The sequence below is a fragment of the Saimiri boliviensis genome, chromosome 4, assembly GCF_048565385.1.
Source record: "Saimiri boliviensis isolate mSaiBol1 chromosome 4, mSaiBol1.pri, whole genome shotgun sequence".
NCBI lineage: Eukaryota > Metazoa > Chordata > Mammalia > Primates > Cebidae > Saimiri > Saimiri boliviensis.
This window is the reverse complement of record NC_133452.1, coordinates 152,244,000-152,255,153: the sequence shown is the minus strand read 5'-3', so window position 1 is coordinate 152,255,153 and position 11,154 is coordinate 152,244,000.

Sequence of the window (11,154 nt, the reverse complement as noted above, 5' to 3'; positions counted from 1 at the left end):
AGAGGCAAGAACTGATGTGGGAAAAAGTGGCACTGAATTAGAGAAGGTAAGTAAGTCCTAAGGCCAAATGCTTTTGCTAGGCAGACCGGAGAGAGAGAGAGACATTGAGTCACTGCAACCCAGTACCCTGCCCTGAGTCGCCCGGCAAGCTTGACCCAGCACTGGAATGCTTCCCACAGCAACCTGCACTGTAGAGAAATCATTCCTTCTGCAGCAGATAGGCTTCTCCTTCTTCCTCCCTGTTGAATGGGGAATGTTTAATAGAGCGATTGCAGGCTTTCATCCAAAGCAACAAACAGCTAGCAAGGCTGGCTCTCAAAACACTAGCAGGGTGTCAACACGGGAGCCTTGGAGAATTTCTCCTTGAAGAGTACTTAAGTCAATAATACCGAGGAGAATGGTGAGTGTGCGCAGCGGCCTGAAGTGGATGTGCTCTGTGAACAAGGAGCACAATCAACAGCACAATAGCCTGCCCTGACTCTCCAGGCACCAAGCGAGGAGCCGGGCGGCCAGGGGAGGGTTCCAAGTACTTTGGAAATGCACAGAAGCCTCTATCACTCCTGTTCCAAGGAAAAGGGGCCATTATGTCCCTTTTATAAATGAAGGTGCAGAAAAAGAAAGAAGTATTTTACCCCGGCTCGGAGCACAAGGAATCAGGAAGGCTAAGGGGGAATTCTGACTCTGACCCTGCTCTTACCTGGCAAGGGTCTCCCTGGCCAAGACGGCAGGGAGCTGATGACAAGGCTTTGTCCCAAGCACCCCATTTTCCCAAGAAAACTCTCAGGAGTAAGTGCTCCCAAAATACGTCAACATAAAGACCTAAGTCCTTCGGGTTACAAAGCAAAGTGAAAAACAGATTGAAAAGTAAACGGATGGATGCAGCAGCAAAAGCTTAGGGCTTGGTCAGTCGAAGCAAGGCAGCTTCTGATGTGTGAGCCATCAAAGGCTCTAGAGAAAGAGGAGGTAGACTTAGGTTGTACTCTTGCCTTGGGGATCACCAAGGACTTCACATATGGAGCCTTTTTAACAATGAAATTTTAAAGAGCATTGTGCTCAGAGCTTTAAACAAGAGTGCCCTTAATGGAACAAGCTCCATCCTAACATGATGCTGCCGTAAGTACCTTGAGGGAAGGAGTCAGGTCGTATTTATTTGTGTTCCAGCACCTTACATTTTGTGGCAGAGTAAGGGTGGAAGAGAGAGAGGAAAGAAGGTAGGGAGGGAAAGAAAGAAGGAAAAGTAGGAGGAGGATGAAGGGCAAGAGGGAGGAAAGAAGGGAAAAAGGAGGGAAAAACACAAAAGGAAAAGATTGAGATACAGGGAAGAAAACAAGAAAGGATTTTCTCCTCCTTTTCCCTTCTTAGCAAAGACTTCAAGACTTCAGAGTCGTAGCTGTCTACGAACGCACCCCCTGCACCCAGTACCACTAGCTGGAGACACTGGAACATGCTCTTGTTATTCTCAGATCACCACCTACCACCAAATCCATCCTCCCTGCTGCCCTGCCTGAGAAGCTGAACCCCAGAGACAGACAGAAGCACCTGCACTCTGTCCTGGGCCTTCCCCCCCGGCCAGTGGATGAGGCTGCATCCCTCTTCCATAGCACCTGCACTCACAGGCTCTGCAAACATTCCCGCCTTTGGCCCTTCAGGCCTAGGGCTACTCAGAGCTCCCAGGACTGTTCATCCCCAGTGTCTCGATGTCCCCAGATAACGCCTGCAAGCCTGCCTACACCTCTGTAGAGTGTGCCCTTCATTAAACTTTCTTCTGTTAAACCCTTTGGAGTGGGTCTTGGTTTTCCTGCCAGAACCATGACTGACATGGACAGTTACTTAAACTCTCTGAGTATTGACTTTTTTGCCTCTACAATGACGATGGGAATATTTACTTGGCAAGGTTATTGCAAAGGCTATGTGAGATGACCTCTATGGGGCATCTGTTATGTGCCTGGCACTATATGATGCATTTTACATGCATGAATTCTCCTCTCTGTCTTTTTGAACATGCAAGGAATACCTTACCTTGGGCCTTCTAGCAGAAAAGAGCAAGGATGAACTTTAAGCTCACCGTCTGGGTCTAGCCTCTCGAAGCTACAGGGTCTGACAGTTTGAGTGGAATATGAAGATGTTTGCATTATCCCCAGCTGGAGGGGAAGCATGTTGCGCTCCACGTGTGTGACGCGGGACTTGCTAACAATTCCAGGACCTACCAGCCAAGAGTAAAACCTGCACATATGCACAGTGTTCTCTACCTTAGCAAGGAAGGTAGCCGTGGCCAGTACAGCTTGGACTCTCTTCCTCAAGGCTGCATTGCGAGATCCACTCATCCTGCAGGACAAAGCATTCAGCCTGGCCAAGGGCTTCTGTTCTGTGGGAATGAGGAGAACGTTACTAAGCTAAGGGCCCTGTGGTCATGGCTGGTCATCTCTACACTGAAGCAATAGAATCAAGCATCCTGATCACTAATAATCACTGTAAAGGATTAGTTAAATCTCCAGAGAAAATCCAACTCAGTTTTCCCATAATGTCATTCTTTCAATGAGTGTTTAGGAAGAACTCAAATAGAAAACAAATTTGAGCACAGCCAGCATCCCGCAGGAGCTTAAAGTTACCCGGAGAAGCCAGGCACCGAGTACCTTACTCTGTGAGTCACCAGCTCTCCACATGCACGAAAGCTTGGATGGAACAACTCATGCATGGTGTGGCAGCTCACCAGGGGGTGACATCAAAGTAGGGAAAAGTGGTTGCAGTTGTCCTCATGGCAATAGAAGAATAGGGGAAGGGAACTCAGGACATGACTTTCTAAGGTTACTGAAGTCTTGATCTGCAACTCATATACACGGCCCACATCAGAGTGTGCAGCTTGGCAGCAGATCTGATCTTAGCCTATTTACTATCTTCACATAATCATCTTTCCGGTAGTTGTCTGATCCACTTATTCAGGCCCTGGGTTCTATTTTTTTTTTTTTTTTTAGAGGGAGCTTTGTTCTCGTCACCCAGGCTGGAGTGCAATGGCGCAACCTTGGCTCACTGAAACCTCCGCCTCCAGGTTCAAGTGATTCTCCTGCCTCATCCTCCAGAGTTAGCTGGGATTATAGGAACCCACCACCATGCCCAGCTAATTTTTTGGTATTTTTTAGTAGAGACAGGTTTCACCACATTGGCCAGGCTGGTCTCAAACTCCTAATCTCAGGTGATCCGCTCACCTCGGCTTCCCAAAGTGCTGGGATTACAGGTGTGAGCCACCGCGTCCAGCCTGGGTTCATTTTTAAGCAGCTCAACTGTAGTGGTTTTCCGATATTCCCTACATATTTTGTACTCTCATAATTGTTGTTATAACCATGATTTCCGATGTTCAGTTTACAAAGAATAGCCAATCGTTCACGTGAAAATGTATCCAATGGCTTTTTCATGTTTCATCTGACCTATGATTCAGGACTCTGATCTTCTGTCATACTTCCAAGTATTGTAAACATCGAGACTTTGCAGAAGAAAATTAACAAAAAGCAGAGAAAATTATGTGATTGTATTTTTGGTTTTGTTTTAAAACATTCACTATGTAGGGGTTTTTTTTCCCATCATATTTCATCTTTTAGGCAAGGAAGTACATTTTTATTAATTTCTATACTAATGCCACAATAAATATTTACACAGATCTGATGAAATTAGGAACAGCAGCAATAGTTCCTTTATTTTATTTTATTGTGCATCTACTAGGGGCCAGTCACTGTTTTTGGTATCGGGGATAAAATAGTGAATGAAATGAAGTCGTTGTCACTCTCTTGGTGATTACAATCTAGGGAGAGGAGGTAGAGAATGAGCATGTCTTTGGTAAGCCAGGTAGTAATGTATGCTGAGAACAAAAAAATAAAGCAGAATACAGGAACAGAGAAGGACCAGGTGCTGTTTTAGATCAGGCGGCCAGCAGAGGCCTCTTGGATAAAACAATAGACCCTGATAGAGGGAGCAGCCAGTGCAAAGGTCCCAAGAGAGCAGAGAGGCTTGGCGGTTGGGGACGAGAGAAGCAAGGAAGCCGGTGTGCACGCAGCGGAGTGGGAGAGCACGGCTAGTTGTGAAAGACGGGGTCAGAAAGGCAATTGGAGTATGAATCACATAAGAGCACACGGTCCATGTGAAGAACTCTGGGTGTCATTCAGACTGAGCTGAGAGTCTCCTTAGAGCATTCTGAGCAGATTCTGAGCAGCACATGACACATTTTAAGTCACAGATGGTCCACTCTAGCTGCTGCCGTGTGGAGAATAGACCTCAGGGGGAAGCAGGGTCAGGGCCGGAGTGGAGGGGCCACCACAGGCATGAGCTGACAGGTCCTCCACTCAACGTGATGTGCATTTAATCTTTGCTATCTTCTTTCCTTGACTCCCATAAGCTGTGTTTGTGTTCTGCTTTGCTTTGTTTTGTTTTGTTTTTTTTTCATCCTTGGTGGAAATAAAGTTTCATATGTCATAGCTAACCACAAAATACAGACTTTCTTAAATAAAACATAATGTTGGCTAAAATTATGGTACCAGTATACTCTTTTTATCTCATTCACTCTAATTTGAAGAAAGAAATATAAGAACCTCTTTCTTTTCCTGCATAAAAATCCTCCTAGCAGTAAGTTTCAGATCTTCGAGAGATTGGTACCACATCAGATTAGGAATTGAGAGTCTGCTTTATTAAATTATCTTTTCTTCCAGTAAAATTGTATTTAATCATTTCTAAACTGCTTATATCAGACTTTCAGAAACTTATCCTTAAAAAAGGAATGCCTATGACGATAATTTTCAGGGATCGAATCATATTCTGAATTACTTTATCTGACAGTTCTCAGGTCTATAAATGTAAGATCATCACTCAATTTCCACCTTAGAGTCAACACACACACACAACAAAGGAGAAAGCAAAGTACGACATTGTCAGACACTGCATCATAGGTTTATCATATTCAATGTTCTCCCTACAGACCAGGGCCTGCAGAACAATTATACTCCTCTCCTTGCCTAGATGAGGCTTGGCTATTTGATTTGCTTTGGGCAATGAAATGTGAGTGAAAGTGGCTTGTACCCTACTTGAGCAGATGCTTTCAAAACTAACACATGGTCTCACCATTGCTCTTCCCTCTGCCAGGAGGTGGACAGAGGTGCAGATAGGAGCTGCTCCTTCAGCCTAGGCTCTGGAATCAAAGGACACAGAGCAGAGCCCAGATGGCCTGCAAACTGTGGCTTGAGAGAGAAATGACCTTGTTTTCATTGAGATACTGAGAATTGAGGGCTGTTTGTTACTGCGGCATAACTAGACCTAAGCTGACTGATGAAAGACATAAACCTGTTTTGTACCTAATGTTGCTCCAAATAGGTGAAGCCTTAGAGTGGGATCTGTTTCTTTCTTACAGTTCATTATAGCCAGATTTGGACTAACATAAAAGGACCTGAAGAAAATTTTAGTGGCATTTAAAAGATTTGTTAAAGTCTCAAGCAGTCCCTATGCTATCTCCAGGTTACACTTTTGGGATTTTCTTGTCCAGAAAATCTCCAAGGTACAATTTCATTTGGACTTCCCCCTTCAATATCTTAACTTGAGGCATGGGATACAGAATATTTCCCAATCTTCCTTAAAGTAATAAGCTCTATTTTGAATAAAGACCCACTGGCATGACAGGGGGGTGAAGAGGGACCACTGAAATGCTGTGCCCTCCAGCAGACTAGATAATGTTGAGAGACAGAGTGTTATCACCCCAACTTGCTTGCCAAGCCTGGGTTGAGTATTGATAAGGTCTATGTATAACTTATTCTTTCAGGGAATGTCCTGGGGTTACTTAGAGACCTTCCTAAATATGAATATATAGCAAATAATTTGTAATCTCCCAGCTTAAAAGTCCCCAGTCGTTTACCAATACACTTCCAACAAACATCTAAACTCCTTTACATGACCTTGTGATTTCATAATCATGAAAAGGCCCCTGCTCCTTTATCCACTGCCTGCCTTTCTCTCCATTAACTTTTTCTTCTCCATTTGTACTGGTTTTCTTTCAGTTTCCCAAATACATCAAACTATTTCCCTAGTTAGGGACTGCAATTATTGTTTCTTTCTCCTGGAACATTCCTGACTCTTCACCTATTTTATTTTTCAAAGCATAAAAGACCCTGGCTGAACAGCTGGGGCTCTCCTGAGAAAGGATGATAGGAGCACCGTGTGCTCAGCAGCAGCCCCAGCGCTTGTCAGCTCTCAGGATAGACAGGAAAGCAGAGAAGACTGTCAGGGGAATCCCTAGCCACCCTTGCTTGGGTTTTCCCAAAACTTTGCCTTCAGATAATTGCTATGCCCATTCTTTGAAGAGGCACTACCCAGTATCATTGAAAACCCACTCCACGAATCAGAGGTGCTAATCTCGATTAATATCAATAGCTCACCTTTTTATTTCCTATCTTTTCTGTCTCTTCCCAGTTCAGTTTTCCTCCAGATTGCTGTCTAGTTCTTTCTGAGTGGCCAAAATGAGTCACGTGTAGTCAGAAGGCAAGTCTTTTTAAGATGAGGAATAGAGAACTTACCTTCCTTTAAGCGGCTGGGATTAACACCAGTATAACGTCCCTTACATAACACTTCTAACCTGAAGTATGCTATTTTAAGCCATACGTATGACTGCTGTCACTTTGTCCTCGAAAACCTACGTGGATCCTATTATAAGTATCTTGGTTCCCTTTATTTCTGCAGCTTCTGACTTCAAGGGGGAAAAAAGATAAATTATTTTATTTTCCTTGTTTAATTTTCCATATTCCCTAGGGATCTTACTTAGAGCACACCCCACAGAAGAAGAAAGGCCAGATTGTTGAAAGATGATTGGCCCCAGTGCTGGTTACTCGGCTTTGGAGTTAAGGAAAAGGTCCTTCAATGGGCTGTGGCTTATCTGAGAGGACTGAAGAGAACTCTCTTTTTTCTGTGACATTCTCGCTGACAGAGAGAATGCTTCTCTCTACATTTTGCAACAGTGGGCACAGGAAACAATGTGTGTGTACACGTACACATACACGCTTTTGCATGTATCCAAACCAAAGAAGGATGAAGGGCTTCTTCTGTGAGCCAGCAATAAATCGCTATCAAGCTAACTACAGTGAGGATACCTAGAAGGGACTAAGCAAACACTTCCTTCCTGATCATCATCCAAAACTGGAGGTGTTTTTGACTCTTTTTAATAATTTTGCCATCATCAGTGTTATCCCTGTTAAAATACTCTGAATGTTTCCACTCATTACAAGCAATATAAAATATTACACTGCTCTTACTAATAACAAAAGCTAGTGTCTTTGACTGCTTAATATATGCCAGACACTAAACAATTCGCAAGAGTTATATGATTTAAATGTTAAAGTAATGCTGTGAGCTAGATTACAGTTGTTTGTTGTTAGCGGTGGTGGTGGTATAGCTATCTTTTTGGATCATACAGTGAAGTCTTAGAGAGGCTAAATAACTAACTATATTATGCCCATACCTTTCCTTCCAAACGGGTTGCTAATCTCACAAGTAGGAAGGAATACAGCTGAGTTTCAAATTCCAGCCATCTGACTCCAGGGCTCATTCTCTTAAATGGGAACTGGTGTCTCACTATAGAAGTTATGTGGAAGAAGCAGAAGAGCAGAAATTCACCATTTAAACAGAAATAAAATCACTATCCATCTTACCTAATAAATGCTATTCCACTCAGCAGGCTACCTCTCTTTTGCAGTATAGACTGGGATGATTTCTTCAAATTCTGTGTTCATTTCTCAGTTACAATATGGCCATATTATTTCACTTGAGCCCTACCAATAGGAACAATCTTTAAGTATCCCAGTCTTTTTATTTTTTTTTTTTTTTTGAGACAGAGTTTCACTTGTTACCCAGGCTGGAGTCCAATGGTGCGATCTCGGCTCACTGCAACCTCTGCCTCCTGGTTCAAGTAATTCTCCTGCCTCAGCCTCCCGAGTAGCTAGGACTACAGTGTGTGCCACCATGCCCAGCTAATTTTTGTATTTTTAGTAGAGATGGGGTTTCACCATGTTGACCAGGATGGTCTCAATCTCTTGACCCTGTGACCCACCTGCCTCGGCCTCCCAAAGTGATGGGATTATAGGCGTGAGCCACTGTGCCCGGCCTGGTATCCCAGTCTTGTTATGAAGTCTTTGAGCAATCCCCTAAATCTCATTGGCTAGGGTCCAAGATGGAATCTTCTTATACTAAATTCTACTCTAAATTTTAAAATATTTTCATAAGGACCCAGTACATTTACAGAATGTGTGAATATCCCCCTTCCCACTTACAAAAATGAGAGAAATTCTGGATGAGATATTGCAACCAAGACAGATCATCTTCTCCACGTTAGGACTGCAGGGAACCAAGGGACTATCATGATATATGGAAGAGAAACTGAGTGGAAACTAGCCCTTCTGAAAAGACCTCATGAAATACTCACTTAGAAAAAGGCACTCATAGTTCAGGCTCTACTGACTCAAAGAACAGGGTTGAAATAATTTACATTCGATGTCCACATAGCAGGGAGTATAGAGTTCAACTCTAAATATATTTTTTTTAACCAGACAAATGTTTCTTTGGGGGAGTGCAATTTGACAGCCAGGCTCAAGATCAACACTAACGTGGTCAGACACTTGTGCGATCAGCTGCAAAAATCACAGCAGGCGTGGGGCTCCGGGCAGCCTCCTGGAAAATGTGACAAATAGCAGAGCTGCCCACTCTGGGACATACCTGTGTACACCATGATGCAATTCTGACTAGTAAGTGTATTAATTATGTCCAAGGCCTGGCAATAACTCTTAGGGATTCTGTAGCAGAATTTCCAGGGCAGTTCTCTGTGCACTGTTGGAGGAGGCATGAGGTGCACTGGGAGTATTCCCACTTGTGGCCCTAGGCTTCCCTCCAGCAACCACCTTCCATTCCTTTAGCCACATTTAAATCATGTCCAAACCGGGCTGAGAAATAGGAAATGGAATAATTCAGTTACTCCCTTGAATAGCTCCCCAAATTTGTACTGGTCGCTACAGTATTCCTAGCACGCCTGGACCTTATCATTCTCACCTCCGGCAACTGTCTTTCATCATCCCTAGAGGAGTCCTGTGCCCCATGTAAGCCCATCTCCTCCCTACTCCTTCCATAATGCATGGCTGCTCCAACCTCCTGGCCTCAGGGATGCTTTCTCCCAGCCTGGGGTGCTCTCTACACCTCTCCACAAGCTCACTCACCTCCCAGCCCCTCTTCAAATCCTGAAGTCTGCTCAATACAGACAGGTGGATTGCTCGTCTGATCATCCCACCCGGCTCAGAGCCCGCTCAGCCCTCTTCACCCACAAAGGGTGAAGCATGAGGGGAGGTGACTATAATCAGAAAGCGATGGCTTTATTATTTTGTGGATGCTCACTTATCTGGCAAGCCTAAGTCCCATGCACGGAAATGCCATGGAGGGCCAGTGAGTATAAGACTATCCACTGTCCACCCAGGAGAGATGGGGTGGGGTGGGGGGTGGTGAAAGGGATGGGAATAAAATAGAAAAATGAGGGGAATGGGGACTCATCTGAGGCTGCTCTAAATCAATGTAAGGGTGATCCAATGAAAAAAGTGGAGAAGCATTTACACCATCTGGAATTTGGTGTCTGGAACGGCCTATCAGCAAGATTATGCCCTTGCTTTTCATATGGCTTTGAGATGTAGCAGAAGACAGGAGCAGGGTTCAGAAGCCACTGAGCTGCCTCTGCCTTCCTTGATTGTATCTGTTTCCATGCCTTTCCAGCGTTCATTATCGGTACACACTTGCCTTTCAATCACCTGTCTTCTTTTTGCTTCCTCTCTGGGTGTATACCTTTCCTTCCAAATGAGCTGCCAATCTGGAAGGCAGGGCTTGTCTCCCATAGCCTGGAACTTAAGCATGCACTAAGTTATATAATTTAAACAAATCTCTAATGAGAAGTAGTTTCTCTGTTATTGTGTCATATAAAAACAGCAGGGTGGATTTTCATCATCTTTGCAGCATTTTAGATTTTTTTTTTTTTCTTAAAACAATATGGGTTTATCAGCTTGCAGGTCTGGAGGTCAGAAGTCCAAGATAAGTGCTTACTGGGTTGAAGTCCAGGTGCTTGCTGAGTGCGGTGGCTCATGCCTGTAATCCCAGCACTTTGGGAGGCTGAGGTGGGTAGATTGCCTGAGGTCAGGAGTTTGAAACCAGTCTGGCCAACATAGTGAAACCCCATCGCTACTAAAAATACAAAAAATTAATCAGGCGTGGTGGCAGGTGCCTGTAATCCCAGCTACCAGGGAGGCTGAGGCAGGAGAACTGCTTGAACCCGGGAGGCAGAGGTTGCAGTGAGCAGAGATCACGTTGCTGCACTCCAGCCTGGGCAACAGAGCGAGACTTCTTCATCTCAGTTAATAAATAATAAATAAACAAAGTCCAGGTAACAGCAGGGTGGCGCTCCTTCTGGGGCCTGCAAAGGGACATGTTTCCTTGCTCTGTCCAGCTGCTAGAGGATTCTCCTTTCTTTGGCTCAAGATCCCTTTCTCCACCTCGGAAGCCAGCTGCAGAGCATCTCCACACCTCTTCTCCAGCTCCTGCTCCCCTCCCTTCCTCTTCCCCCTGTAGGGATCCTTATCAAGGACGCCTGTACTGGGGCTCAAGACACTCTACCCCACAATAGGGCACCGTGGCAGAGTGAATATTTTAAACCAAAAGGATTTAAGAAATCGCAAGCACAGGAAGGTGTCTCTGACTCCCCCTGCCCTTCTCCCCTGGGGCGGTCATCAGAACCTCATGCGGGAGGCGCCCTCCCTACACTTGGAGGAAGGGGGCATCCTTATCTCCAACATGAGGGGCAACACTAAATATGTTTTTTTTTTTTAAACCAGACAAATGTTTCTTTGGGGGAGTGCAATTTAACAGCCAGGCCCAAGATCAATACTAATGTGGTCAGACACTTGTGTGATCAGCTGCAAAAATCACAGCAGGTGTAGGGCTCCGGGCAGCCTCCTAAAAATGTGACAAATAGCCAGGCTGCCCACTCTGGGACATACCTGTGTACATCAGGATGTGATTCTGACTACTAAGTGTATTAATTAATTTTGTCCAAGGCATAATTCTCCTCCCTCAGCCTCCTACCTTAGCCGATTCTCCTGCCTCAAC